The sequence below is a fragment of the Zalophus californianus genome, chromosome 10 (genome assembly GCF_009762305.2).
Source record: "Zalophus californianus isolate mZalCal1 chromosome 10, mZalCal1.pri.v2, whole genome shotgun sequence".
NCBI lineage: Eukaryota > Metazoa > Chordata > Mammalia > Carnivora > Otariidae > Zalophus > Zalophus californianus.
Genome location: NC_045604.1, coordinates 11,065,047 through 11,072,765, shown reverse-complemented (window position 1 = coordinate 11,072,765; position 7,719 = coordinate 11,065,047). Strand labels below are relative to the sequence as shown.

The window sequence follows — 7,719 nt, the reverse complement described above, 5'->3', positions numbered from 1 at the left end:
TTATTTTTTAATTAAGCATCTATAAAGGTATAGCCTATGTTCAAATTATAGAGTGTAGAAAACAGATTACATATGGCTGTTTTTTCAGTCGTTACACTTCTGAGCTGCTTTTGTACAAAAAGAGGTGATTTTGTTTCTTTTCTTTTTTTTTGAGTCATAAATGTGAAAACACTATCTGAAGTACTGCCCGTAGATTTAAATTTGTAATACCAGCCAGCCAATGGCTATGAACCTGATCTGTATAGAAATAGCCAGCAAAGACTTAATGTTCAATTTTAGTCCCAAAGAAACCACAAAGCATCTTCAGTGTATTTGAGTGTTGTGACATGATTGTGCTGAGCCATATCTTTGTTCCAACAAACATCATGAGGAAAATACTGTTTTGGTGGAAAGCACTATATGTTAGAGCCAAAAGATGAAGATAACTTAGGCCAACATATAAGATATAATATGGATAATGTTGAAAAAATGTATTAATTAAATGACTTCCTTAATGTGCCCTCAAATGGTTACGTGTGTGGGATGATGGCAGAAGGTAGGGACCGGTGTGAGAGCTGGGTTTTCAAAATAATCCTCAAGGTCGAGATGGATTCATGGAGGTACTAGAATTAAGGCAGAGAAAGGCTTAAAGAAAACTTAGAAATAATACATCATAAGATAAAGGTGATAGTAAGTAAATTACCAAGAAGTGGGGAATGAGCTGAGGGATAGAAAGGTGAGGTGTCCAGGGAGCTGAGGTCATTGAGGCTGGCCTGGAGAAACATCCCAAAGCACTTTCCAGGCCAGAGAAAGGCTGGTAAGAAGGATCCCCTAAAAGAGGTGGCCACTCCTGTGTTTGGGGGGTGTTGGAAATAGAAGCCGGCCCATCTGCTTGTCTCACTATCCACGAGTTTGGACACAGGAGGCCTGTAGATCTTTCTCATTAAAGTCATGGGTAGGTTGCACCTGTGACTTTGGAAAAGGCTCTGAGCCATGGAAGGTTCTGTATCTGAGTTTTCCAGTATGGCAGCCATTTGCTACATGTGACTACCGAACACTTACAATGTGGCAAATACAAATTTAAATGCGATGTAAGTTTAAAATACATGCAGGATATTGAAAACTTCATGTAAAAAATGTAAAATACCTCAATTATTTTTATGTCCATTACATGTTGAACTGTTTGGATATGTCAGGCTAAATAAAATTTTTTTAAGATTTTATTTATTTGAGAGCAAGGGAGAGAGCATGAGCAGGGGGAGGGGAAGGGGCAGAGGGACAAGCAGACTGCCTGCTGAGTGATTGAGTGGGGCTCAATCCCAGGACCCTAGGATCATGACCTAAGCCAAAGGCAGACACTTAACTGACTGAGCCACCCAGGCACCCCTAAATAAAATATGTTAGTGAAATTAATTTTACCTGTTTCTTTTTACCTCTTAGAATATGACTATTAGGAAATTGGAAGACTTAATGCACTTTACATCTTTTAAAGTGTGGGCAGTGCTGTTCTAGGGCCTGTAATCCCTCCTTTGATTTGAGGACACTTTGGTGCCAAAGGCACCAGAACCACAGAACGCTAGACCCGAAGAGGACTTAGAGCGTATCTAGGCCGGTGGTTTTCAAACTGTGTTAGGATGAGCCACAGGGAATGGAGACACCAGTGCCAGGCGAAGGGTAAAGCCAGAGCCCTGGTGGTAAGCTGGAGGAGCTCTGAGACCATGCACCCACCCCCTACCCCCAACTTGAGATGTATTCTTCTGTTCCTGAGACTCCAAAGTAAGATTTCATCTGAAGAGAGAACTCCAGTTGGTGTTTTGTTTTGTTTTGTTGTTTTAATTCTGGCCCATCATTTTACCTATAAGGCAACTGGAGGCCCAGGGAATGGCAATGACCTGGCCGAAGCCATGCTTGACCTCAGGACTCAACCTCAACTTCATCTCAAGGTCCAGTGTGGCCTCTACAGTAGAGGAAGTGACTGACCTGTTGGGGACTAATAAACTCCCTGTCTCAACTGGGAGGCAACTGGACACCTTTCCAAAATCTTCCTCCCCCTCCACTCGTCCCTCCGTTTGTGACCTCAGAAATACCTCCTGCTCTTTGTCAAAACAGATTCTGGCTAGGTCCATGTGTGTGGATCATTGACACAACTTCTTTTCTTTATGAAAATACCAAACAAAAAACTCACTGGTGGTTGGTTTCCAGGAACGTGTTGCTCTGGGATGGAAGGTCTATTATTATTGTGTGTTGCTACATCAAAGACTTAACATTTTCCCCTTTGCCAGGCTGAGCGATCATCTTCTCATTAGAAAATGCTGTCAGACCCACAGTGGCTCAGCCCCAGCAGGCTGTGACTGAGAGCTGTGAAGGGACCTCCTGGGATGCCAAGACAAGCCCAAGCCTCCGAGGTAAACATGCCCTCTAAGCATTCCTCAAGCCCCTCTGACCTGGGTCAGGTCTAACGTGAAGGAATTAATCTTACATCCACAGCATCTTTTAGTCCTGGATAGAACAAGCTCCTTCACATGGCCCAGTGTGTCATACGGTGCCTTACTTATCTTTACAAAATTAAACAGGGACTGAACTGGCTTTAAAGATCTGGCATTTGGAAAATAAGAATAACGGGTGCGGAGTCTTGTTTCGTTCTGTGCCCAGCACTGCTGCAAGTGATCTACGTGCATTAACTCACTCAAAGCTTCACATCCGCATCGCGGCTATAAGTAAGTACTACTTTTATTAGCCTTAATTGAAAGATGAGGACACAGAAATACAGTCGGGTGAAGAATCTGCCCCGGGTAACACAGCTACAAAACAGCAGAGGCAACATTTGAACCCAGACAATCCGGCGCCAGAACATCTGCTTTTAACCATTATGTGTGATTTAATTCACTCTCTCTGTGATTTTATAAACTTCTATCGTATTTGCCTCCATCTCCAGACTGCCGGCGTACTTTTAATTGCCTCTTTGTGAGAATTCGCTGTTTTTTTCCTCTGCTTTCTCCTGAACTTCTTTGGAGTCCCTTATGTCCTCACATGGACTCTCTCGCTGCTGGATCCTCCACATTTGGGACGGGATCAAAACCTCCACTTTGTTTCCAGAATCCTCCCAGAATAGCGCTCTAAACTTGGTTAGTGTTTTGGTCACTGCTGCAGGCAGCGAGGAAAGGCCTAAGACAGCTCCGTTACCCAGACCTGGACTAGTCCACAGTCCCATCCCCAAGCCAGGCACTGGGGCTAGTGTGGAGTGGAGCATGAGCTCAGGAAGTTCCTGGTGAACGAAGAAACGCGCGGCTGAATGATCTGAGCACGTTCCTTACGCATACCCTTGAACTGCTTTTCCCTAGATGCACACCCTGGCACGTCTGATGCCTTTGAAGCTACTGATCTGGGCCTTCTGCCATGGGGAAAAGTTAAGGCACCTCTGAAGTCCCTAAATCCAGCCCTCTTCTGAATTACTTATGCAGATATTAACCAAATGTCTATCCCTACGGAGCCCCATTGTTTGTACATCCCTTTGTTTGCTTACCATATTCTCTCCCTTCATAGTTTAACTTCAATTTCTTTTTCTCCTGGCTTCTACGGAAATATCAACATCTTTCTCATTACCATCCATCTCATTATGATCCGTATCATACTCAAATTTTGCATCCATCAGCACTCTGTGCACTGTGATCGTCTTCCATGCTCAGGAAAATTTCACCTTTCGTGTGCACTGAGTTTTAGCAGAAGGAAGGCATGTTCCTTTTCTCTTTCAACATCTTCCCTTTTGTAATATTCAAAGGCATTCGTTTTCATGTGCTTCTCTCCCGGCCAGGCAGCTCGGCCAGTGTTTATTTTCCAGCATGTAACTGATGCTGATGAATAGATTTTTCAGAAAGAGGCATTTCATCCAAACCCGTGCCTGGAAGCCCACAAGTTCTTCCTCCTACTGAGAATGGGTGATGTGCTCTTAAAAACATGCTGTTCCGGTTCTGGACTAGATGGGGAGTAGTGACCTGAGAAGTCTGTTTTTAGTGTTCTGTGAACACTTTCTGTGTTCTGTGAAGGTGGCTCATGTCCCCATAGGCACCCAGCTCGGGGTGGGGGGGCGGGGTGTTCCGTGTTGTCCCTGATATTTGTGGTGGATAAAGCAACCACTTTAGAATTACATTCTCAGCTTGCAAGCGCTAAGAATGCACAAATGTGGCAGAAGAGTCCCTTTCTGGGTGAATTGAAGTGTCCACCATGGGTTGAGTACGGAGCCCACTGGAACACCCAGGCACGTAGTAGATGTTCAAATAAATGCAGGTCAGGTCAGGTCAGGTCGTGTCAATGCAAGATATTCACAAGTAAGAGTAAAATCTCTGTTGAAGTCGACTAGATTTGTAGTTCAAGCAGGAATCTTAGAGAAGAAGAAAATGTTATCGATGCCATAAACTTCCAGTTCACAAAAAATATATACAATTTAAAGAAGATAAATAGATTGGATCAGAAGGTGGCCACACAGAGCTGGTGCTGTGCATCATTCATCTGCCAACACATGGAGTTTGGGACAGGTGTGTGTAGGGGACATATTAAGATGTATAATTCACAGGGAATTCTTAGCCACCCCCAATATTGCCTTTTGCAATTCCTATTCCTAGGAACCAGGAAAATGGATACTACTTGATAAATTGCTATTCTGAATTTTAAATTGGATTAATAACAACAACCAATCCAATGAAGTGTTTTCTCTATATTCTTCACAGAACAGAAATGCCAGCAGATTCTGATTCCTTTTTCCATGCATCATCCCAATCCTCACGTAATATGTGAGTTCTTGAGAATGTGGATAAAGAAGTTAGATATTCAGACATTTTGCCCATCAAGATCATCCAGCATATTCCACCGATGGTTGCTTCTAGCCCATCTAGCATTTAGAACTACTTTCTAGAAGGTCAAACTTTTGCTTTCCCACTTTCTGCCCTCCAATCATCAAAATTAGTTGTGGAAGGAAGAAGAAAGGACCAAAAGAAGGAAGGAGAGAAGGCAAAAGGAAGACAGAGATGGCTGGGAATTTTTGTTCGGTTTATAAATTTTTTGCTTGTATTTTTGACTGCAGGGTTGGGAGGTGTATACTGGGGCAGAGAAAGAGCAAAGAGTGGACAAGTAGAGGAAATGTTGCCAATTCCAGACATTTTTGTTTTCACAAGCAAGACAGACGGGAACAGAATCTGGCCACAGCAAGCAGTTTTGAATGCTTTGCAGCCAAACACGTGGTGGCCCTGATGCTGAGTCTGGCGGTCCCCAGCAGACACTGGACCCCCACACCTGGGATGGGAAGGAAGCGGTAGGGCTGTTGGTCTTAATGCATCTCTCCGAGGGGCAGCTCTGACTCAGGTGGCAACAGTCTGCTCCTGTGCCCAGCCATGGAGCCTCAAGGATGAAAGCATTTAGTCTCTGCCTCTGGGAAAGCTGAATGAGGGGAAATTTTAGGATGTTCCAGTACATGCCCAGAGCCACTGTATTCGAACCCAGGACAATCCCAAAGACAAGTTTCTCTGATCTCACAATATGAGGAGCAGATTGTGCTTCTCTCCAATGAGGGTGCAGAGCATTTCCCTCTGTGTGTTTAAGCTACCATGATTTTCACCTCTGATGATTCATTTCATGCGTCAACTCAGCTGGGCTACGGTGCTAAGATAGCTGGTCAAACATTATTCTGGATGTTTCTGTGAGGGTTGTCTTTTGGATAAAACTGACACTTAAACTGATGGACTTTGAGTGAAGCAGATTATTCTCCATAATGTGGGTGGGCCTCATTTAATCAGTTGAAGGCATCAAAGATTGATCGCCCCCAGGCAAGAGAGAATTCTACCAGCAGGTGGCCTTCGCACTTCAACTGCAACATGGGCTCTTCCTACGTCTCCAGTCTGCTGGCCCATCTTGCAACTTTTGGACTTGCCAGCCTTCTTAATCACATGAGCCAATTCCTTAAAATAAATCTCTCTCTATGTATATTATACGTAAGCCCTTTGGTTCTATTTCTCTGGACAACCCTGACCAATACACCTTTCTTTCTTTTTATGGACAAAGCAGAGGAAAGCCTAGGAGATGCACATTGTGTCATGTGTTAACCCATCTCTGTTCCTGTCCTGAATTACTAAAGACACACTCAATTGAGTGCATCTTCATCTGACTGTCTTAATGTCCAAGAGTTTAAAACTAGTGAAAGGGTGATAAGGATACTCTCAATAAATCTAAGATAGAAAATCTTTTTAGGGGCACCTGGGTGGCTCAGTCGGTTAAGCGACTTGCCTTCAGCTCAGGTCATGATCCCAGGATCCTGGGATCGAGTCCCTCATCGGGCTCCTTGCTCAGCGGGGAGCCTGCTTCTCCCTCTGCCTCTGCTGCTCCCCCTGCTTGTGCTTTCCCTCTCTCTCTTTCTCTCTCTGACAAATAAATAAAATCTTTTTTTAAAAAAAAAGCTTTTTAAAAAACTTAATCTAAGATAGAATAACTGATACAGAAGGAAAACAAAGGTCTCACTCTACCCCACCCCACCCGTCACAATTTATTAGGAAAATGTAGAAACTCCCATTTGGCTTTGGATTCTAAAGCAATCTAGAGATTGGAAAGATAAAAATAACCCCGGAGTTATGTTTCTGAGCTCCTTATTTGTGTCCATTTAGCCTGAAGGAAGAAAGATATCAATATGTTTGCTTTCCCCCAAATGCATATTTAATCTTTATCTAAACATCCTGAAATTGGAGCTTGTCGGGAGTTTCCATAGTAAGTACAGATTGCTTTCTCAGTTTTCTATCATGTTTTAAGAGCCATTTTAAATCACAGAACTAATGTTGCAGTTACTTGATTCTTGTTACTTTTGCTTTTCCAAGGTAATCGACATGCGGTTGGATCATTATAAGATCTCAGCATAGGAGCCTAAAGAGTGGACTTCTCAAAATGAAGAGGTCACAGTCACAAAACCACACCGGAGACTAAAGCGTCCTCTATTTCTGCAGCTACATAGTGTTTTCAGTTTCCCTGGCTCTTTATCAGGAATGTGTGGGGAGCTTGACTCCAAATCTGCAACTCTGCTTCATCCTCCCCAGTTTCTAGCAGACCAGAAGCCTGTTCTCTAGACCAGAGCTTCTCCAACTCTAGATTCACACAGATTTTTACCGGAGTATCTTATAAAAAATGCTGGCTCTGATTCAGTAGGGTGGAGATGCGACCCAAGATTCTACATTTCCTAATACACTTCCCCATGATTTTGATGCAGCTGGTCCACAGATCACACATCTGGACCCAGACCATCCAATTCAGTAGCCACCAGCCATGTGTGCCTCTTTGAGCATTTGAATTGGGGCTAATCTGCATTAACATTGACTCTAAGTGTAAAATACATACCAGGTTTTGAAGATTCAGTAGGAAAAAAAGAATAAAATATCTCATTAATAATTTCATCTTGATTACATGTTGAAATAACATTTTAGAAATAAGGGGTTAGGGGCGCCTGGGTGGCTCAGTTGATTAAGCGTCTGCCTTAGATTCAGGTCATGATCTTGGGGTCCTGGGATTGAGTCCCACATTGGGCTTCCTGCTCAGCGGGGAGTCTGCTTCTCCATCTCCCTCTGCCTCTCCCCCAGGTCATGCTCTCTCTTGCTCTAGCTCTCTCTCTCTCACAAATAAATAAATAAAAATCTTTAGAAAAAAATATGGGGTGAAATAAAATATATTACAATTAGTTTCACTTTCTTCACTTGCAATGACTTTTTTTAA

General features: G+C 43.3%; 1 long non-coding RNA gene across 1 annotated transcript; it reads left to right on the top strand.

Moving 5' to 3' along the window:
- Nucleotides 1–2,322: 2,322 nt before the first annotated feature.
- Nucleotides 2,323–7,267, top strand: LOC113931773. The gene is made up of 3 exons (XR_003522865.1): nt 2,323–2,384; nt 2,553–2,696; nt 6,834–7,267. It is a non-coding gene; the product is annotated as an uncharacterized LOC113931773 (long non-coding RNA).
- The last annotated feature ends 452 nt before the right edge of the window (nt 7,268–7,719 follow it).